The following is a 23,793-nucleotide window of genomic DNA, read 5'->3' as shown; positions in this document are numbered from 1 at the left end:
AATGATGGGAGAGGCCTCTAATCCAAGTTTCAACGTCCTGAGCCTCCCTGACGCCACTGAGGTGTGGCTGGTCTGGTTTTGTCTCTGGACTTTCTTCCCTGATACCTGATGAGGTTGGTTGACCTGTACAAGGTTTTGAGCGTTTGCAGATCCACTGCTGACAACCACCACGGACTTTACCATTGCCTCTGGTCATGAATTCCCTATACTTTACAGTCTTCCTGTACTAACCCCAGACTTCTTCAGTCCACTTGTCCTCTAAAGCAATTCCATGCTTCTTGATTAAGGCACAAAGTACTTACTGAATTTCCTACGTGCTATGTCCAGGCTGGGGACAGCTGAGAGCACCATCTCAGGCTCATGCACATCAACACCAACCTCCCCCAAGGCTGCTCTACAGCTCCTGGGCTACGCTGCACGTGGCAGGAGGTAAAGCCCCAACCTGCATAAACTTGGGCCCTCCCTCCACCTAGTATCTTTGGTTCTTTGGGGCAAGTAAGTGGCCATAGGAATTCTATTGCCATTCTCAGGGTCCCAGGTTGTATCAGAACCTAATCTAATCCCCTTCTGATTTTCTCTATTTTCGTCTACTTCTTTTTTTTTTTTTTTTTTTGCGGTACGTGGGCCTCTCACTGTTGTGCCCTCTCCCGTTGCGGAGCACAGGCTCTGGACGCGCAGGCTCAGCGGACATGGCTCACGGGCCCAGCCGCTCCGCGGCATGTGGGATCTTCCCGGACCGGGGCACGAACCCGTGTCCCCTGCATCACCAGGCAGACTCTCAACCACTGCGCCACCAGGGAAGCCCTCGTCTACTTCTTTTACTTTATTTCCTTTCACAGTTTGGGAAAGCTTTTGCCATCATATACCACCTCTCTCTACATTATGGCTTTTTGAAAAACTCTGCTCAGATCTCCAGCTTAATTCTTGATATGTAAAGGGAAGTTTTTGGAACCTTATAAATTCTTTATTCTCTTAGTAACACCAGTCTTTCAAGATTATTGACTTGCTATGGACTAAACAAAAGCCTAATTTGTAGCTCAGTGGTTCTTACAGTTTAGGGCCTCTCTGCCCTAATCTGGAAGCAAGCTTATTACTGATCAACAGGTGGAGAGCCTCAGAATGTTATGATTGACTGGAAATCAAAATATACAGGGAAAACTTCCTGGAATCTACAATATTCCTTTCCAAAAGGTCCAATACCAACACCTTTGGCATCAAGTGTCAGGAAACACATACTCCAGAATGTGAAGCAAGGGGCTAGAAGACAGTTAGCTAAGCAGGTTGCCTGAAGGATAATCAAAGTCTGCAATAATGGGAGACAATCCTGCTGGCCTTGTTGGCTTGCCCCCCAGGGTGTTTTTTCTTAGTCAAGCAACACGCATGGAACACCCTTAAAGTATTTTATGTTGATGCTTCTTTAATTTTATGGGCTCCATAAAGTTCAAGTTGGTTTACAGAGTGGCTGCCCATGATTATATTCTTTACCCACAGCCAGGCCCCTGGGCGCTGGGAATTTATTTTCTCCCCCTGCCCTAGAGAAATGGTATGAGCAGGTATAGCCCAGGGGCCTATCTAGGTCCCTGGATACACATTCCAGTAAGTTTGAGTTTAAACATTTTTGTATGATAATTTATGATAATTGCCCAGAAGTGGTAATTATATGGATAGAGGTTCGATAGGGGACCATAAAGAGTCTTCAACAATATCTTTAATTATTTTCACATTTTATTTGTTATTATTAAAGAGCACTAAGCCTCATGCAAATACAGAAGTTCAGAAAGAGCCACAAACGCTATCAAGAATGCAAAAGAACACAAAGACCCCAAAAATGAAACAAAACTGTACCTGACTCTCAGAGTACCCCTCCTCCTTTCTACCTACCCTGACTCTATTCCCATATCAGTTAACAATATTTTCTTAACAGCAAAAATAATTCTTTTGTCAGACTATCTCCATCTTATCTTAGCAGGTGAATAAATCATCAGGAAATCTCCATCTCAGTAGCCATGTGAGAGAGAAGAAAATCACATGAACTCAAGAGTAGGGAATAAAAATATATGTAAATCTTTCAATCTGTAACACCAAGATTAGACCCTAACACACAGTTTCTTTTTTTCTTCCTCCCTCTCTTCCTCCCTCCCTCACTGATGTTCCCTTTCTTCTCTCCCTTCCTCCTTCCCTTCCTTCAGTTCTTTTTCTTTTTTTTCCTTTCCTTTGTCTATCTTCTTTTTTTGTTCTTCCCTTCTTTGTGTCTTTCCTTCATTCTTTCTATTTATCTTACTTTCCCTCCTTCTTTTGTCATTCAACAAACATTTGAGTGCCTACTGTGTAACAGGCACTATGCTTAACACTAGCTATAAGAGAAAATAAGAGAGAAAGGGCCCTTGCCTTTTCAAGTTTACAATCTAGTAAGTGGGGCTCACTGCATGCTGATAAAGTAAATAAACATTTCCTTCACCTTATGGCTCTTTGTATTCCTACATAGAATGATTAGGAAAATCATCAGCGCTAAACAGCTCTAAAGAAGACTACTTCCAGTGCAGGGGCCACTAACTATAAAGTCCTATAGGGCCAAGCAGGTTTGGAAAAAGTAATTGAGTGAAGCAGCTCATGTCCAAAAACAGAAAGATGTAGGGTCTGTGGCAAACTGGAAGCACATGGCCCATCTGAATCGGGCAAGTGCTACTCATCTCTCACTGATGTACTGCTACATCTCTGACTTTTTCAAGAGAAAGTACAAATATCCATTGTAGCATAATTATCTCATTTTTAAAACACCATGTCACCCAAGCAGGAAATATCTGAAAGCAAGATGCAACCAGGGAATTAACAGCTTATGGACCCCTCTTCTAATTATTCATTACCCTCAGCTTGTCTTAATAGGGAAGCCATCCTATCAGATGTATGGCAAAAGCCAGCCCAACCCAAGTTTCAGTCTTGGCCTTTTAGAACCCAACACTTGTGACTTCCATTAGTCCATATATCTTGTAGATTCTTATAGTAAAAATGAATGACAAGGAAATATTGCCCAAATAGAATTCTATAAAATTATGTTCTTCTTTTAAGTCATCTTTAGATCTAGTAGAGAAGGACAAGTATTGAGAAGTAAGGCCCTGGGTAGTTAGCAGAGTTGATTTCTATGTTTGCATTGGAGTTACTGAAAAGTCTAGAAATTCTTTCTAGCCAGTCTAATGCACATCCTAGCTTGACCATCTGGCCCTCCCTTTCAGCTTGCATATTCATTTGAGGGTAACGAATACCGAGATGATGACTTCCTCTGCCAAACCAAATGGAGGCTTGTGACCAAGCTTCTTGGTCACATCACAAGAATATATATACAGTATCTTTGACAGGTTATACCTGTGATTATCAAACTGTTCTTCTAGGTCTGTCTTCCAGCTATATATGCGGGTCACAAAAAAGTTCTGGCTACCCTCTGGAGCAGCATTTTCTAAAATGTGTTCTATGGAATTCTAGACCCAAGATACTCTATAGAAAAAAAGAGGGGGAGGGAACTCCATATTCATATATATTTAGGAAATACAGTAAGATATACTATACACACAGTACACTATAAATATATACACACAAACATATATATGCAATTTTTTTGGAAACTCCTCAAAAAAATTGGCACATCAAAAGGTCTAAGAGGTTATAAATATAAAATCTTGATGAACTTTTGAACTTTAACTCAGTGTTTTTCAAATTGATACAACAAGGAAGGCTTTCTTGTGTAATACCCATTCACATATCATCAGAACACACTTTAGACATTGTTAATTGGAACTAACAATATGATTTCCCACAAAGGTGAAGTCATATTTAACAAAAAATAATATACATCTTCATTTATGTCAAAATGCTTTTTGAATGGGTTTATGTTCCTGCATTTTCTTTACTGAATTGATCCAGTTTAAGACATAGTCTAGTGTGGGACCCCAGTAATGTCATCATCAAAGCAATTGATATAGCAATGTACACATTACATAGCATTTTCACAAATAGTTCTTCATTAAACCTTTGGGACAAACCTCTCAGGCAAATATCTCCTGCGCTTTGTTTGTTCATCTCAAAATAGGGAAAACAAATGACCTGCCTAAAGTCATCAGCTGATGTGAGACTGCAATTCTATTGGCTCCTGGTACATAGCTGCTGCAAAACTCTCATTCAACTCTGTAATTCCTGATGGCTCAGAGTTTCAACTGCTCTTCCAAACTTTGGGGCTTGTGGTCATAAGCATTTTCTATGTTGATAATGACAGTAATTAAAGGCGTTGGCTCATGCTTAGAAAAGAGGCAGGCCCATCAGAAATTTGTGATGAGTGTAAATTAGAAAGGCAAAGCAACATAATTCATCGCAGAACTCCTTCACTCATGTGTAAAGAGCAAAGCTATCCATCAGTTCAAACATTTGTACATGGAAGTTACTGTAACAGACAGGTTAGGACGATGAGTAAGACATATTCCCCCCCTTCAAACAACTGGTTAAGAAAAGCAACCAACAGCTTTAAGACAAGGTGCATGATCATCTCCCAAAGGAGAAACTCAAAGGAGAGAAAAAAATGAGGCAGCCCAAGAAAGGAAGCTGAGAACTGAGAAAAAGCCACTAAATTTCAAACCTGAAGATGTCTGACCAGTGTCCTTAGAGAGAACAGATTGCTGTGGAAGTAGATCACAAAGGGTTAATTCATAAGTGGTTACACCTGAGAACACGCACCTCCAGTCTAACCTAAGTTTAGAATTTATTGTTAGAAATCGCAGAGCTTTGGATAAACCTCATTAGCTACAACACTGCAATGTGTTAAAAAAAAAAAAGTGCTTTCATACCGTCCTTCTTTTCATCCTTGAAGAGAGCAGAAATGCTGTATTTTTCCACAGGCATAAATGAGTTTGCCTCTGCTACGTCTGAGCAGGAACTAAAGGATGCTCTCAAAATGCCTCAGCTTCTCCCTAAGACATACAGGCTTCCAATGGCTGACCACAAACAGCCCAGCTCTGTATGTTAACCAGGCCAGGATGAAGGGAAGTCCCATAACTCCCTAGCTGCAGGTATTCTCTATCCGGCCTGACAGCTGGAAGCATGTACAGCTCTGATGTGCTGGAACCAGGAAGCTCCAAGGGCAGCCTTGAGGGATGCAGGGAAGGCGTGAATCCAGTACTCTCTGCACTTGTTCTGTCTTTGAACCTGACTCATTGTTGGCCTTAGATGTCCTCACCAAGGGAAATAGTAATGACAGTGGCAACAGACTATGTTTTCCATACACCACACAAAGCTTAAGGGTCTTGCTATTACATTTGAGTGTATTACTATTCACGTAACCCCCGTAAACTATTCATGGGCTCCTTGGGATGTTCCATCTCCTCCTGTCTAGTCCATTCCTACTCACCCTTTTGAGGTCCTCCTCAAATTAGTATTTTTCTTTTGGGAGGTCATTCTGACTGTTGCAGCCCACAAACAAATTTTCCCAGTTACACACTGCTGTGATTGTTTTCTGAATATTTCAGATAGGACCTCTGCTTTGTCATTAAAATCCAAGTAATTGGATCCAATGATCCAATCCAAATAATGGGACAGCTATGTAACTGAAAGGCTTATGTGCTAAGCACTGTACTAAGTTCTAAGAACTTCCCTATGTGATTGAAATTAGTCTCTCTCTTTTACAGATGAGGAAACTAAAGCTCAGAGGTTCCCAAAGTCATGCAGCACAAAAATTATCAAGTCAGGACTTGATGCTAACTCTGTCGTAAAGACCTTGCTTCGTCCAATTGCCCCACTGACTTTCACATTGGAAGTTACAAACTATGTTATATGTGCTAAGGCTTTGTGTATCTTAGGCTTAGATATACTATTCCATTTCTCCAAAGGTTAGAGGGTAAAAATACTTTGTCAACCAAGAAAGTAAAATATCACCTGTTGAACCATGAAGGACAAATTGCAGCAAATAAAAACTCTTCAAAAAATAAAGCCATCTAACAAGAATGTCTGATCAATAGTGGCAAGGGTTCTATATGCTAATGAAACCAAGGGCTATATAAAAAATAAGTCTTCCTTTGTTCTATGATACCTCCTCAGTATTGAAGAATATCAAAGAGACGTAGCATATTCCAGGCACGTCAGCCTTAGTGGTAACAATAAAAACCGGGGCTTGCTGAAACATCTCTACTACTCCTAGAACTTGAAGCCATCCCGACATTTCATTTCTAGTTTCTCTGACCTCTTATTGTCTACTCTTTGCCAGGTACTGTTACGCAAAGGCGATGCTGTGTATTCCTGAGTACACTGTCTAATGGGAGGGATATTTTAGGGAACATTTGCAATAGAGTATGGTGAGTATATCAGACATATGATAAAGAACACTGATGACATAAAGGAAGGAGTAATCAACTCTGCTTAAATGAATCAAAGAAAGCTTTTGCTGAGTTGCTTGAGTTGGGCTTTAAAGAATCAAAGGACCACCAGAAGTTGCCAAGAGTATTCAAGACAGAGGAATAATATTGGAAACATGCCATGGCATGAAAAATCAGAGCATTCCTTTCCTCTACAATATAAGAGGCATGAGATAGAATGGTGAGGAATGAGGAAAAGAGGTAGGCAGGGCTATGCTGGCTTCCATAAGGCTCCTAGGAAACACTTCTTAATCTGACTAGAAAAAACTCATTAAAGAGCTAAAAAGAGGTTTGCTTGTTACTATAGTATACTTTCCAGAGAGGCCATATATTGAAAAGGCTGATAGAAACACAGATTGTTCAATTAGACATGCTTAGGAGAAAGGCAGGTCTCAGCCATTCTTAGAGCACAGGAACATGTGCGTATTCAGGCCAGAGAGCGTGAAGAGCTGGAAAAGCTGTAGATGCCAACACCCTGGGATACAAACTTGACTCTACGGGGTTAGGAAAAGGAACTGAGCCTCGAGTTTGTAATTTCTGGCTACAGGTCCAACCAAGCAGCTGAACACCATCCATCTCACATTCTTTCATTAATTCAACAAACACTTGTTGAGTTCCTACCACATGCAAGGCCCTGTTTAAATGCTGGTAATAAAAAAAAAAATGAACAGAGCAATTTCCAGGCTTCATGGAATATTCATTCTAGTTGAAAGAGACAAAACAATACACAGAGAAACAAGTATATCAGAGGATGATAAATGCTATGAAGAAAAATAAAACAGGTTAAGGAGTCCAGGAAGTATGGGAGTGAGTGGAAGAGGAATACTATTTACGTAGAATCGTCAGAAAAGGCCTAAGAGGTGGTGTTTGAACTGAGACCTGAAGGAAGTAAAGGAATGAGCTGTGAAGCTCTCTGGAGGAAGAGCATCATGTTTGGCGTGGTAGGGAATCAGTTAGGACGGCTGTGTAGCCCAAGAGGATTGGTGAAGAGAGCGAGACAGACGGAGAGAGAAGGATAAACATGCAATCAAAGGTAACAGGATAGGGCTTCCCTGGTGGCGCAGTGGTTGAGAATCCGCCTGCCGATTCAGGGGACACGGGTTCGTGCCCCGGTCCGTGAAGATCCCACGTGCCGCGGAGCGGCTGGGCCCGTGAGCCATGGCCGCTGAGCCTGCGCGTCCAGAGCCTGTGCTCCGCAACGGGAGAGGCCACAGCAGTGAGAGGCCCGCATAATGCAAAAAAAAAAAAAAAAAAAAAAAAAAAAGGTAACAGGATAGCAGCAAGTAGGTCCTCAGAGGAAGGGTGACTGTAAACCGGGTCATTTATATATGGCTGTTGTCTGGACATAATTATTAATAGCATATTCTTTCTTTCCCAAAATAGTCCCACTTGGGATAATAAATTATATGGTCACCCTGCTCACAGGTGATTTTAAGAGTGCTGGCTCTGACTCTGAATAAGACGGGAAGCCCTTAGAGGATTTTAAGCAGAGGGATGCCATGATCGAACTTACACTTCAAAAGAATCACTCCAGCTTCAGGGATGAGATGCAAGGGTTAAAGCAAAGAGACCCTGTGGGGAGGCTATTGAAATCAACCAGTCAAGAGAAGAGATGGTGGGCTTCCCTGGTGGCGCAGTCGTTGAGAGTCCGCCTGCCGATGCAGGGGACACAGGTTCGTGCCCCATCCGGGAAGATCCCACATGCCGCGGAGCGGCTGGGCCCTGCGCGTCTGGAGCCTGTGCTCCGCAACGGGAGAGGCCACAGCAGTGAGAGGCCCGCGTACCGCATAAAAAAAAAAAAAAAAGAGAAGAGATGGTGTGAACCAGGGCATAGTGGTAAAGACAGCAAGGAGTAGCAGATTCTGGTTATATTTTGAAGGGTGAACTGTTAGGATTTGCTGAGGGATTGGAAGTAGGGTGTGAAAGAATGAGAGAAGCTCAGCTATGCTCTGCGTGTCTCTATGTGTCCTTGGTCCTTATGTCTGGCCTTTTTGCCTAAGGAAAAAGATAATTGTTGTTTGATTTTTTTGTTGTTAAGTATTTTCAAATTTGTAGAAAAAATTGCAAGGTCAGAAACAAAGAACATCTATAAACCCTTCACCCTTTTCCCCCAAGAATGATTCCAAGGTTTGGGGACTGAGTACTTGGATGTTACTTACCTATTTCTCTTGCAGAAGTAGACAGTCCTTAAGACCTGGGGGAAAGTTTTGCCAAGTTTGAAATCTCACAAAAAGCTAGCAATGCTTTTTGACTCCCTTGTTCCACACCTAAGAATCTACTCTCAATGTAGAATGGTGTAATACAAGTAAAAGCATATGTTTGTAGGAATCCTAACAGTATTATCTAGAAGACAAGAGAATGTAAGTAATGGAAAAGTTAACCCTTAGAGACAGACTTTTATAAATTATGGCATAGTAACAAGATGCAAGAAAGCAGGCCTTCAAAACTAAAATTACATAGAAACATGGACAATTATAAATATGATAGGTTAAAATGGCATACCTACAGAGGAATATGTATACTGATTGCAATACTGTAAAAATATTTATACATAGGACAGCCAATATGAAAAAAAATTATTCACGGTGTTAAGACAGTAGACTAATGAGTTACTGGATTTTTAAAAAAAAATGTTAATTCTTGTTTTATTCTTTTCAATAACAACAGAAAGAGGAAGTATTTGACTCAGGAAAAGACTTCCTACTTGGATTCAGTAAGCCAGTTTCCTACCTTTTCCTCTTTTTAAAAAAATCTCCTTTCCTCACTATCTCCTGGCCATCTCAATCCACAGAATGAGAATAAAGAAACAGCAAAGGGAAGTGAGGGATAGGACACAAAGGAGAAGAAGCAGGAACCACTGATTTCTCCCTTGAAATGGATCTCACATTCCACCAGGTGCACATTGCCTCCATTCCATTCTGCCACTCCCATCCAGTCAGGACCCTCCACCCCCTGGACTCTGATAAAACCACCTAGGAAGTCTCTTCCTTCTACTCCTGTGACTACCTGCTCACAATTCTTCCACAGCACGCCAGCCAAAGTAATTCTTAAAGCATATATCAGATTACGTCACTACTCTTGTTCTAACTGTCCTCTATCTCGGTAGTTCCCCTTTCCAAATCCTTAGCAGGGTCTAGAACAGCAGTTCTCTGGGCATCCCTGAGACCAATTCAGGGGGTTCATGAGTTCAAAAATATTTTGATAATAACACTAAGCCATTATTTGACTTTTTTACCCTTGTTTTCTCATGAATGTACCAATTGAATGCAAGATACAAGAATCCAGCTGTCTTTTATTAAGCCAGGTATTAAAGAGATTTGCAATTCCGTACCAGCCTGTAATAGCTCCCTATTTCCTATCACAACAAATTTTGAATATTTGGCATGATCTGACTCACTCTTCTTGTCCAACTATACATTTCTTCCTATTCCTTACACATACGCTTTCCACTATTCGGGTCAGCATCTTCAATCTCTCTGAAACAGCGATGTTCTTCACCATCTCTACACTCTAGTTCCCACAGTACTCTTTCCCAAGATTTCTTATCACTTGCCCAAAATCCACCCAACCTTCAAAGCCCAACTAGTGTCATCTCTTCTACTGGGCCACACAGGATACTCCAAGCATTCATGTCCCTTTACTCTATGCCATACAACTTGGCACAAGAATTGGAAGTCAGTTTCATCTCAAGCACTAAATCCAACCATTTGTTAGTGTTTGTCTGAAACATGGTGTTGAGAAAGATGCTGACTCTTAAAAGGGAAAGGAATGCCATGATTGATTAGCCGTATCAGCCAGTGGGCCCTGGCAGAGGGAGAAGGATCTACTTAGCATTTACTAATGGGTTCCTGGGCATCGGTTCCATATAATCTCTGCGTGTAGCTAATATAGTCCAATATTCCTATGACCCAGTCTTTCCTTAGTAAAGAAACATGGAGTAACTTGAATCCTGAAGGTAGGAAAAGTTTTGATTAGCTCCTCCAGTCTCCTACTAACTTCAAGTCAGAGCCCAGCAGAACCCTCTGACCTGGCTTCATCCATCCACTTTTCAGCTCTCTCCTCCCGAACAAAGGGAGAAATAGCTGTAGGTAGCAGGTTTTGGGTGTCTCACTTTTCTTTACCCTCAAGGCTGCATTGCAGAAATACTGATTCCAGCTCTCTGGGCAAGTTTATTTGCCCCTTTTATCCCTAACACATTTTTGTCTACTCATTACCAAAATCATCTAAATGGTACATTTCTTAAGACTGGAGTGTGTCTCTCAACATGGCCCCCACCACAACACACTGTGCCCAGGACAGAACTAAGGTCAAAGCAGGTGCTTAGTATGGCTTGAATGAAAAAGAGGGCAAGCAGGCAACTACCTTATGATTTTGAAGCTTAAGGGGCATTTTGTCATGACACAAAGGAAAGCACAATGATTCTGGGGTATTCCGTATCCACAATCAATTTCATTTGCCATGTTTACAACACCCCTCTCCCCACTTTGAATGGAATTCCATCCAGATTTCTAATAGCACCAATCACTTTAGTATAGAGATCTCATCAGAGGGAAAAGCAAGAAAAATTAATATATGTCAAGGGGCAAAATATCAGGGAAAGTTCTACATACCATCAGTGGACAGCTCAGTTAAAGGTGAAGCTTGGTGTCAACCTGATTTTCTTTCTTTTATCAGGAAAATGCAATATTCTGGTTTAACTCCCATAACCTAGCTTTAGGATGCTGAGCACTCCTTTATCCTCTCTGGATTCCAGCTCGCTCATCTGTTAAATGCAGGGGCTGGAGGGAGAGATGGGTTTAACATTTCTTCCAGCTTTAAAGTTCATGATCCATCATCTAAATTGATGTTTTAAGTATTGAATCTGAAAAATGAAATTATTTTGATTAATATCTAATACAGAACGTGTTCTGTGATAAAGGACCTGCTTGGATTTTAAACATTTGGAGGAAGCATTTGGCTATTTTAGAGCATGTACTTTAATCAGCCTATCTACCTACACTTTTGGAAAACACTTTAGAATTGGAGAAGTGGGGAGACTGGATTTGATCACAATACCAACTGCCACTCAAGGTATTCTTTGCCAGTGCAGAGTGACTTTTTACAACTTTACTGTCTCCTCATTCCAAATGCAATTTCAAAACCAGCAAAGGCAGAGCTGCCACTGCAGCTGGAGATATTCTTCATCAAATGATACAAACTTAAATGTCCCTTCCTGGTGCTTCATTTGCTCGTGTCATTATCTCTACTTTCTGCCTCTGTCTCCTTCAACTGCTGTAATCAAACCAGCCTGCATGACTGCCTCATTCTCTATCCAAATATTTCTCCACGTAAGATCCTTTCCTGAGAATTCAGGAGTCATGACCTCTCCCTATGGTAACAGGCTGCTTCTCTAAATGAAATAAAACTGGGATCCTACAGCTTTCTCTTTAGCAGGATAAGCCAAACTTATTACACTTTCTTTGTCCTATAGCAGTTTCTTCTGCCTGAAACAACTGTTCCTCCAACTCTTGGCAAAGCTAAATTACTCTTATCCCTACATTTCAACCCACATGTTACTATCTTCATGAGGCCTTTGCTGATCCCCTTCCAACAACTGCCGTTCTCCCATTATCTCCTTATATGCTTCCAAAATAACTTTAGTAATTACTTCATGCTTGAAGTGACTTTTTCAGTCTCTATAACCTGCCCTAGAATATAACTGCATGAGGTCAGGGACTGTGTTTATCTCATTCATCAGCTCATCAGTATCCTGAGAATACGGAACTATTCCAGGAATGTTCTAGAATGAATGGAAGGCAGAAAGGAGAGAAAGAGATAGGGAATGAGTGGGCCTGGCTCTGTCTTAGAGTGTTACCTTCCCCTTGAGTTCTCTGTCTTTTATCACTGCCACTGCCACTGCCACCACCATGATGCTTCTAGCAATAGAAGGCAGGATGGTATTGTGTGGAAAGACCTAGGTTTAAATTCAAGTTCTGCTATTTACTAACCTAGGATTTGAGCAAGCTACCTAGCCTGGCTAAACATGATTCTTTGTCTAGAATATTCTTTGCAGGGTTACTGTGAGGACAAAATGAGATCATGTCTAAAAAAGTACATGATGGTTGCTCAATAAAAATTATTTTCTATCTCCGCTCTCCCCCAGCCCCCACCCCAAGTGTGCTACAGTTCCTTTAACTCTTTGGCTCAAGTGTGGACAAAAACATCTTCTCTTGGTTCTCCTTAGCACATCTGAGACAGACTGGCACTTTACTAATTGCTAAGGGAAAAACAAAAGGTAATTAAATACAGAGCAGTGGCAGTATAAAGCAGCCTGGCTTCGCCAGAACAGGGTTTAGTTTCCATCATAGTTATTTATTTTTCAGACTCAAAAGGCCCTATTATATTCCGAATGGGGTCCTAAAGAGAAAGACAATTCTACAGAGCAAACTCTTTTATTCATTCATCTCTTCATTCATTCATTCAGTAAAAATTGGTTGTGTCCTAGTTAGCATGGAATTGGTGCAAACCACCTGGCCTCTGGGCCATACAGCATTGTAGATAGATGGCAAAACCTTAGCTCAGAGAGAGAAAACGAACAGCAGAAACTAATAGCAATACAAGGAAATGAGGGTAAAATTGTGGTCCTCAAGCTAGGAAGGTAGAGTTGCCAGGTTTTAAGGGGAAAAAAATCAGGATACCTGGTTAAATTTTGAAAAATAGCCCTGTTATATTCTTGCAATTTTTTGAAAAAAAAGCTCAAATCAGGATGCTCAGGATGTCCTCACAAAGTCAATATATGATGCAAGTCAAAAAATAGACATGTCTTGTCAATACAGGATGCCTGGCAAACTTGCCCCAAGGGGAAGGGCCCATAATTAAAGGCCAAGGTCTACCCATTAACATGACATTTGAGAGGAGCTTGGATGAAGGGAGGATCCTTCAATCACTGGCAGACGTGCTGCATGCAGAGGGACTAGGGACAGATCGCGTGGAGGACTGAAGGGGCTCGAGCACAGTGAGGAAGGGTGGTACTAGGTCCCAGACTTGGAGCTGGCAGGGCCAAAACAGAACATCAGCAGGATGGGAAAGAAGGAGAAACCTGCAGGACCAAGAAGGAGCTCAGGGAACAGCTCAGTTACCCACTGAAAAAGGGTGGTACTCAAAGTATTTAGCAGCTGGGAAGCAGGCACCAGAGCAATCAGAAAGGGTGCATCCTGGACTCCCTCTGCCATGCCAGGCATTAACTCTTCAGTTGTTGGACCATAACGAGGTCCAGGAGGTCCTGGAGAGGGTCTAAGATGGCGAGGGTGCCAGTGGGAGGGGCGTGGTTATTCAGGGGGCAAAGAGCAGAACTATTTACTCCTGGGGAAAAAAAGTATTTCAGTATTCTAACAGCTAGCATAGCTGTTTCACTGTGTCCCACAGAATGGCAGCCCTGCCCCAATCAGTTCTCAGAAGGGGCAATGTACCCACGAGGCTAAGGAATAGGCTCTGGCACTTATTCTGAGCCCTGATGGTTGTAGCCTGGTCCTTCTGACTATTAAACATCTGTAGAGGATGGTTGAGCTGACTTTGTGACAGGCATCTGGTATTTTTTGGAGCTAGGGCAGAGGGTGGGATAGGGACCAGACCAAGCACACATTATACCTGTATCACCTATCTCACATCGATCTATCCATTTGGTGAGGATGAAAGCAACGTCTCCTGGACTAGAAGCTCCAGGAGGAAAGAGACTAAGATAAGTAAACACTATGATAATATCAGGTAAATTGGGGTAATAACATCAGTGTGGAAGAGTTTAAGCAATTTGAAGGTCATTTGTTTACTCATCATGCATTCATTTTTAGCACCTACCATGTGACACACACTGTGCTTTACCCTAGGATAATAATAATTAAAAGTATTTTTAAAGTATTTTATTTAAATATTAAAATACTAATATACTAAAATACAAAAAAGGATTTTATTTTTTAAAAATGCAGTTGATATAAAACAGACATACTGATTTTTGAATCCCACTCAAAATATTGACTATATATATATATATATATATATATATATATATACCCATACATATATATATATATGCTAAAAAATAAACTCTGTTAAAAAAATGAACAAACTTTATTTTACAAGATTCCAAAGGGAGCCATGCTCATCTTCCTTGGGAAGCACTTTGTATTGCCTTGCTTGGCAACAAAAAGAGGAGGCAGTATAACCATCAATCTGAAGTTATAACAAGTATCATCTTTCCTACAGACAGGAAAACAGACAAAATTAATTCCCTTTTGGTCCTGTGATTATTGCAATGTTTACTCTGACTTACTCTCTGTGATAAGAATGAGAACTCCATGGCACAGAATTTAAATGCATGAAGGCTTGCTATGTGTTTTTTTCTACTTTGTTCACCATGCTCTAGATTTGTAAATATGTACAATTTTCTGGGCATGGGGGTGTTCCCTGGGAGTTTGACTACCAACACAAGCCACGGCATACGTCTTTACCTCAAATTAGAGATAAAACATGTATGGGCAAAAATTTTGACAGCCAAATAAATTAACTTGAAAGAAATTATTTGCTGAGTAGGTATTAAGATTTTTATTCATGGTCTATACATTTAGATATATGCTTTTCTTGAACAGTAATAATGTCTATTTCTTTAACAGATTATATAGTAAAGGGAAACCACATAACTTATTCAAATGAGGGTAATCTGTAGAGTGAAAGGGGAGTTATTAATAACTATGCTAGGACAACAACAACAAAAGCAGATGCTAACTTGCATTTATTGAATGCTTCCATTGTATACATCTATGCTCTGCGCTTGAAATACATGTCTTCATTTAATATTCAAAAACTCTCTGTGAAGGATATTATTAGACCCACTTTACAGATGAGCTGGCTGAGATTTAGATAGTTAAGACTGCTGTTAAGTGGCAGAATCAGGACTTGAACCCAGGTCCATATGACTCTAGAAAACCTCACCTTAAAGAAAAAAGAAAAAAAACAAAAACAAAACACCTTCTAGGAAAGGAGAAAAACTCATAAACAAACAGTAACAGTGCAGGATGATAAGAGCTCTGATAGAGGAAAACACAAGGTACATAGAAACAAAAGTTGAGCCCCTGGTCCAGACTGGGGATCTTAAGAACAGCTCCTCAACACATCCCAAAGGTGGCATTTGAGCTGGACCTTAATCCCAAATGATTCTCAAATGATTCCAAAATAACTAAGTCAGCAACTATATACACTGACTAATTTCCTTAAATATACCAGAGGCAAAGCATTTAAGAAATGATTACACCATTGGAGAATTTCAACAAATTGCCAACAAGACAGGGTAACAGGAAAAACATAAATCTTGGTGAACAACTCAAAAGTGTAATGGGGTGCCTGGTAAACATCCCAATTATGTATTATCATACATCCTGTCATGGCGATCGATGCTACAGAATATAATTTCACTGAAATACTATCTGTCTTGTCAATAAGAGAAGTTGTAGCTGCCATCTGATGGCTGTGTACTGCCCCAATCCTAAAGGAAAAGGAGTGGATGCTAATTCCTAGGAACGGTAAGAATGGCATAAGGCCCTGAGAAATAAATAGTGAATGAAGGGCTCACCTTAAAGTGCTGCTCTTGGGTTCAGACTGTTTTCCCATTCACCAGCAGCGGATAGCCTTAAAAATAGAGTAAGTGGTAAAAGGGGTTGGTTGCTGTCAATAACTCCCAGGTACGGGGATGGCAGGACAGAGCAGAATGAGCACCAGCCTAGGTCTCCACGACTGCACTTCTCATCCCAGCTCTCCTACTGCATCGCAGTGCGATCTTGGTCAAGTTCCCTAACCTCTCTGGATCTGTTCCACCTCTATAAAAAAGAATTCAGTACCAGGAATTCATCTTCGGACATCCTTTCCATCTCTAAACCATGAGTAACTCACCAGGCCAAATTCAGGGTTAGTATTAGAAGAGCCATTCACCTAAGAAAGAAACTAGAAAACCTTTGGTTCTGTGCCAAAAGATGGTCCACTCAGAGGTATCGTACTCTTTGGAAGACTATGTTTAATGACAAAGGATTAGCTTTCCACGTTCTTCCTCGCAAGACTTACCAAGGCAAAATGACATCTTCTCTGATTTTTGACCTGGTTTCACATCCTTTTCAATATTAAATGAAATTATGTGACTAACATGCTCACCACAAGATATGGCACTTATTAAATGGCTCCTTATAAATATTACTTCTTCTGCTTTCCCTAAAGGTTTTGGGTGTCTAATATTCAATTGCCTTGCTGGATTTGTGTTTTCTAAGTAGAGATTTTCTTTTTTTTTTAATGTGATAAAGTTTTTTTTTGTTTTTATTTGGCTGTGCCAGGTCTTAGTTGTGGCACACGGGATCTTTAGTTGTGGCATGCGGGCTCTTAGTTGCAGCATGCGGGCTCTTAGTTGCAGCATGCGGGATCTAGTTCCCTGACCAGGGATCGAACCCGGGTCCCCTGCATTGGGAGCCTGGAGCCTCAACCACTGTACCACCAGGGAAGTCCCTAAGTAGAGATTTTCTAATCCCTGGTTGATACATGGAAACTGTTCCTCGTCAGACATCTCCACTCGGCTAAAGAGACCAACTGTGTTGCTGACTCTCAGAGGCTTGACAACATTGTCTCCTATAAGACTCAAATAAATAGCACTCTATTATCCATTCCTGAGTCCCCAGAATTTTGAGAAATAGAACAAGGAGTATATCAGAAGGAATCCCACATGTTCCCCTTATTACTGAAAGAGGCTAAATTGAAACACAGCATGGTGTGAAAAACAACACTAGCCTACTAACTCCTGTCCAAAGTTAGGTGGACACCCACTGAGGCAGAGGTTGGGCTCCCCCTAGAAAGGAGGAAGAGCAGTGGAGGAATGTCCTCTGTGGGCAAGTCCATGTCTAAGGAAGGAAGAGCAGAGCCAGGTCAAGCAGACCCAGCATTTCCTTCCAAGTTTACAATCAGGTAAAACCCTCCATCATCCCAAGGGTGGAGCAGTAAAGATTTCCAGAGAGGCTAGGACAGCTCTTAAGGAAAATCCCTCCATATGAAAACTGGGAATGGGAAAAAGGCATTCTCATCCATGAAAGACTGTCCATCCAGAACATCATGGGAGAAATAAATGAAGAAACAAACTGAAAACGAGTCTCAGTTACACTAGGGAGAAAGAGTAGAAGCAGATCCAGGCAACTGAAGCCCTAACCTGACCACACAGAAGCAGTCAAGATGATCAGATCTCCATTTCAAAATCTCAAAATTTCTAAATGGGTGCCCTTCACTTCCAAAGAGGAGGGAGGCTCAGGTCCTGACCATTTTGAGGAGCAAGGCTGGGGTTAATTTGCTGTGGCCAGCAAAATGGAGGGAGTTGTATTAAGGGAAACGATGTCCTCTGGGATGATCACTCGGCTGAAAAATTACTTGACCAACACAAGCAGGGTGGCAGCCCCACTGCCCAGAAGGGGGCCAGCTGCTCATTACAATGTGTCTCTCTGGAGAAGTGCTTCCAACAGTATTTCTGAGTTGTTAGTTGATTAGGTTTCAGTTAAATCGATAAAGCCTTTAGAGTTAACTATCTAGAAGATATTGCTCCACAATTATAATGCACAGAAAAGTGTTTATTATCAGCTTTCTCTTGTTTTGGCTTAATTATTTAAGTACTTAAGATTCAGTGGCTGTCTTCCTGCTGCCCCAGAAACAATCTGAGAGGGAAACTGGCAAACATTTCAAAGAAACCAGGTCTATTTCTAATGGGCAAATGAATCAAATGAAAAATGGGCTTTTTCTCAATTATATCCAGGAGGAGCACAATTATTCAATAAATCAATGTGCATTTAGCTTAGGACAGTAAAAGCCACAATGTATTGAGTGCTTACCATGTGTTAGGTTTGAGCTAAGTGCTTTGCCAACACTATCTTATTTAATCTTTATGATTTCCCTGAAAGATAAGTAGTATTATGCCCATTTTCAGATGTGAAAAGTCAAGTCAGTAAGAGAAAGAGACAGGGTTCAAATTCAGATCTGTTGGTGTTATGGGTTGAATTGTGTCCCCCACCAAAACTCACATATTGAAGTTCTAACCCCCATACCTCAGAATGTGACCTTATTTGGTAACAGGGTCATTGGAGATATAACTAGTGAAGTTAAGATGAGGCCATACTGGAGTAGGGCGGGTCCCTAATCCCATATGTCTCGTGTCCTTATAAAAAGGGGAGATTTGGACACAGATGCACACAGAAAGAATGATATGTGAAGATGAAAGCAGAGATCAGGGTGATACTCTACAAACCAAGGAACTCCAAAGATTGCCAGCAAATTACCAGAAGCTAGGGGAGAAATATGGAACAGTATCTTGCTCATAGCCCTTGGAAAGAATCAAATCTGCTGATTTTGGACTTCAAAACAAAAACTATAAACCTGTATATCCAAGAAACTCACTAAAACCCAAGTAGGAAAAACCCAAAGAAAATCACACCAAGGCACATCATAAATAAGCATAAATTCAGCAAGGCAGGCTGAAAATTTGTGATAAAAGTCTTTAAAGCAGTCAAAGGGAAACAAGACATGTTACATAGAGGATAAATATATAAGACTGCAGAATCCTCATCAGAAACAATGCAAATAAAGAATATGAAGTGCTGAAACAAAACTACCAACAGACTTCCTAACCTAGAATTCTATAACTAGAAAAAATTCCTTCAAAAATTAAGTTGAATTAGGACATTTTTAGTAAATTTAAGATTGACAGAATGTATTGCCAGATAATGTGCATGACAAAGAATTTTAAAGAATGCTCATTAAGCAGAAGAAAAATAATATGTGTTGAAAAAGGTAATACATGAGTAAATATAAAATACTTTTCTAATTTTTTAAGTGTTTAAAAAATATAATTGACTATTTAGAACAAAGATAACAACAATGTATTGAGGGTAGAATAATGTTGAAGTAAAATAAATAACAATTGAACAAAGGATGAAGGTGGAGGAAAATGAAATGTTACAAGATATATACTTTAATTATGTGTGAAGTGGAATATTATTGAGATAAAGTATGTATTTTAAATTTGAGAACAAACAAACAAATAAATAAAGCAAGCTGACAAGCCAACTGTGGAAATACAACAAATACTAGAAAATAACTAATTCAAAAGAAGACAGGAAAAATGGAAAAACAAAGAATAAATGAGACAAATAACAATATGATGACCATAAACCCATGATTATCAAAAGTATATTAAACATAAAGATTTTGAGCACTCCAATTAAAAGGCAAAGATTATCAGACCAGATTTTTTTAAAGGCAAGACTCAACTATATGCTGCCTATATGAAATGAACTTTAAATACAAAGACACAGGAAGGAAAAAGATATATTTGAAAACACTAATCATACAGTTAGAGTGACTATATTAATACCAGGTGAAATAGAGCTCAGGAGAAGGAATGTTACCATGCCTAAAGAGGAACATTTCACAAAATAAAATGGTCAATTCAGCAAGAATATGAAAAAATCCAAAATGTATATGCACCTAATAACAGAGCTTCGAAGTGCACAAAGCAAAAACTTATAGCCTTATAAGCCTTAAGGAAGAAATGGATAAAATTATGGTTGGAAATTTCAACATTCTTCTCTCAGTAATCAATAGAACAAGCAGACAGAAAATGAGAAAGTATATAGAAGAGTCAAACAACACTATCAGGTTAAATTCATCAATACCCTTAGAACATTTCACCCCAAAACAGCAGAATGCTCATTCTTTACAAATGCACACAAATGTTCAACAAAACAATCCATAGGCTGGGATATAACATATATCTCAAAAGGTTTAAAATGATAGAAATTACATAAAGTGTGTTTTCTAAGCACAATGGAATTAAATAATCAATAACCAAAAAGCCATGAAAATTCCTCCAAATATGGAAATTAAACAACATGCTTCCAAATGACCCATCGGTCACAGAAGAAAGCAAGAGGGAAATTAGAAAATATATTTAACTGAATAATGACAACTCAACATGAATTAAGATTTGGGGTTGAATCTAAAGCAACACTTTCAGGAAAATTTGTAGCTTTAAATGTTTTTGTTTGTTTGTTTGTTTTGCTGTGCCATGCAGCATGAGGGATCTTAGTTCGACAACCAGAGATCAAACATGTACCCCCTGCATTGGGAGCACGGAGTCTTAACGACTGGACCACCAGGGAAGTCCCTTAAATGCTTATATTAAGGTAATCCTCTGTGACATTTTTTTAATTGAAGTATAGTTGCTGTACGATATTATATAAGTTTCAAGTGTACAATATAGTGATTCACAAGTTTTAAAGGTTATACTCCACTTATAAAATATTGGCTATATTCCCTGTGTTGTACAATATGTCCTTGTAGGTTATTTTATACCTAATAGTTTGTACTTCTTATTCCCCTACCCCTATATTTCCCCTCCCCTCTTCCCTCTCCCCACTGGTAATCACTAATTTGTTCTCTATATCTGTGAGTCTGCTTCTTTTTTTATTATATTCACTAGTTTGTTGTATTTTTTAGATCCCACAAATAAGTGATGTCATATAGTATTTGTCTTTCTCTGTCTGATTTATTTCACTTAGTATAATGCCCTCCAAGTCCATCCATGTTTCTACAAATGGCAAAATTTCATTCTTTTTGTGGCTCAGTAGTATTCCATTGTGTGTGTGTGTGAGTGTGTGTGTGTGTATGCCACATCTTTATCCATTCGTCTGTTGATGGACACTTAGGTTGCTTCCATATCTTGGCAATTGTAAATTGCCAACATAGGGGTGCATGTATCTTTTGAATTAGTGTTTTCATCTTTTTCAGATATATACCCTGTGACATTTTAATCCTTAAAAAACAATATGAGGATTTCTGACCTGTACTGTGTTTCTCTTTTGTCAAAGAGTGCTTGCTGAAGCTGAATGTGATGGTGGAGTTTGGGGAGCAGGTTTACATCAGTTCAGTTTGACTGGGTCAAAGTCCATGACAGTTAAAATACTTTGGGTGTCTAATTGTTTACTTCCCAGCCTAGGATGAAGTCAGTAGTTTTTGTTTCCTTTTCTGTTGTTGGAGAGCAATCTGCTGCAGTAGCTGTGAGCTAACAACATCATCATCATAGTGGAGAAAGAGGAATGTGGCTTCTGCAAAAGCATCACCACCATGTGGTGTGCGGGCTACTGCTACACCCAGGTAGGTACTTTGTTTTGAAGGAAGTGAGAGTGCTGAGGGTCTGGATGAGGCAGGCTTCATTTGTTCCCACTTTGTCAATATTTTGCCTCTTCTGAATAACAGCCACGAGTCCTTTAGTCAACACTGTCTGTGTTGTGATTGAGGTAAATTACCATGATACCATTTAGATGTTTGGGTTTGGATTTAATTTGAGTAAAACAAATTTGGGACAGCTCAGATTGATGTAAATGAATGCTTCAGTAATGTGCCAACTCTGCATTTTAAAAGAGCATTTTTCTGCTAGCTTTACCTATTGAGGGATAAACATGGGCATGAGTACACATCTATATTTAATCATGGAATATTGCCAATAGTCTTAAAAAGCCAATTGCAATAATAAAAGGCATACCTCTGCAACAGGGATAGTAATAACATTCATTTTAAAGCCAAATAAAAAATGCAAGCAGCCAATTATAAAATTCATTTTATTGGCCCATCTTTAAAACAATACCAACGAGCAGCCTGAGAGCATTCAATCCCTGTAGATTAGAACTAAAATGAATCATCAAACCCACACCCTTCTTTATGCTGTTAAGAAAATTAAGGAATAGAGGTATTAAAACATTTGTCTACAGTTTCACAGTTTCTTCAAAATAAACCAGTTAAAGGGGAAAGTGTTTCTTTGCCATTTTTCTGTTGTACCTGGCTGTGCAGAAGTTTGATAAACTGAAATTGAAATTGGCTGCTTTTTAATGAAAATACTTTGTTTGACATTAAATGAATTGATCAATAAGACTCAACTTACTGCACTTTGGGTGAGATATAGACCCCGTGGCCAGCTAGGGAAATGAATTAGTCCCAGTCCCCTTTCTCCCTCAAAGCCAAGTATTTTCTCATTGGGCAAGTAGAAGAGTGAAATATATTTGGCCTGATTTAGATGTTCTGATAGTGAAACTGTATCATATACTTTTGGATTAAGAACCCCACAAAGGTACAGAATTTAAGGCAGTGGCAAGGAAGAACCTAAAAGGCAATAGAATATCCAGAATCCAATATGAGATTTCCCAAACACTTTAGGCAAAATATCAATAATTTAGCTTACAGCTCTTATTCCTCTCTTAAATATACACAGAAAAGAGTACTTGGAAATATTTTTCTTTCCAAGTGTTATGTTTTTACCAGTCATTAATGTAGCTTAAGATTACGAGGTATTAAAAAAAAAAAAACACCCATCCTTAAATTGCTAAGGTCATATCTTCTAAAGATACACTTTATCTTTACATGTTTTTATGCCATACAAATTCAAAGGTTTTATAGAGTTTTAGAAATATTAAATATGTGGGTACTTTCATGGTAGAGAGAAAAGAGACAGTTGTATTTTCTATAACACTTCCAGGACAGTTCAGAAAAGTGGTATAAATGTTTCTTTATGAGGTCAAGTTTCCCGTGCTTAAGTATCCTAGAAGCTGATCTTCTGAGAGCAAATATTAGAGCAAGCAGTATTAAATCCCTGTCTCATATTGACTTAGCCAAACAGAAACTTGCAGAATATTGTAACCTAACTCTCTCTCTCTTAAACCACTCAGGATCTAGTGTACAAGGATCCAGCCAAGTCCAACATCCAGAAAACATGTACCTTCAAGGAGCTGATGTACAAGACGGTCAAAGTGCCTGGTTGTGCTCACCATGCAGACTCACTGTATACGTACCCAGTAGCCTCTGAATGTCACTGTGGCAAGTGTGACAGTGACAGCACTGACTGCACCGTGCGAGGCCTGGGACCCAGCTACTGCTCGTTCAGTGAAATGAAAGAATAAAGAGCAGTGGACACTTTGAGCTGCCCACCCTCGTCCTGAAAGACTAAGACATCCAAGAAGTCTGTGTGTACATGTGTCCAGGCTGCAAACCACTGTGGGAGACCCCACTGATCCCTGCTCTCCTGCAGAAGGGAGCTCCAGGAATGGAGATTGCTGGGGCCTGGGGCCTGTCACCACCCAACCCTGTATTCCTAGTTCTGGGCTCTGTCGGTTTCATTCAACTTGAATGCAGGGGCTGTAAGCTGTTGCCCATTTTTAATAGACTTAGAGGTCCTCTAGAGCAACCCTGGCATTTTACAGATGAGAAAACCTAGACTTGGGAGAAGGAAGTCTCAAGATGATGGAGTAGGAGAACTAAATGGAACACAATCTCCTGTAAGATATATGGCAAGAGCAGAGCCAGTATCACT

The 23,793-nt window shown here is 40.0% G+C and overlaps 1 pseudogene across 1 annotated transcript; it reads left to right on the top strand.

The window, feature by feature from the left end:
- The first annotated feature begins 319 nt into the window (after positions 1 to 319).
- LOC309808768 (follitropin subunit beta-like) lies at positions 320 to 23,383 on the top strand (annotated as a pseudogene). Its single transcript has 4 exons — positions 320 to 429; positions 16,100 to 16,187; positions 21,430 to 21,587; positions 23,153 to 23,383. The product of its transcript is annotated as a follitropin subunit beta-like (transcript).
- Positions 23,384 to 23,793: the final 410 nt, after the last annotated feature.

This window comes from Mesoplodon mirus, assembly GCF_964341445.2.
Source record: "Mesoplodon mirus genome assembly, chromosome: 7".
Classification (NCBI taxonomy): Eukaryota; Metazoa; Chordata; class Mammalia; order Artiodactyla; family Ziphiidae; genus Mesoplodon; species Mesoplodon mirus.
This window is presented reverse-complemented; position numbering and strand designations above follow the sequence as displayed.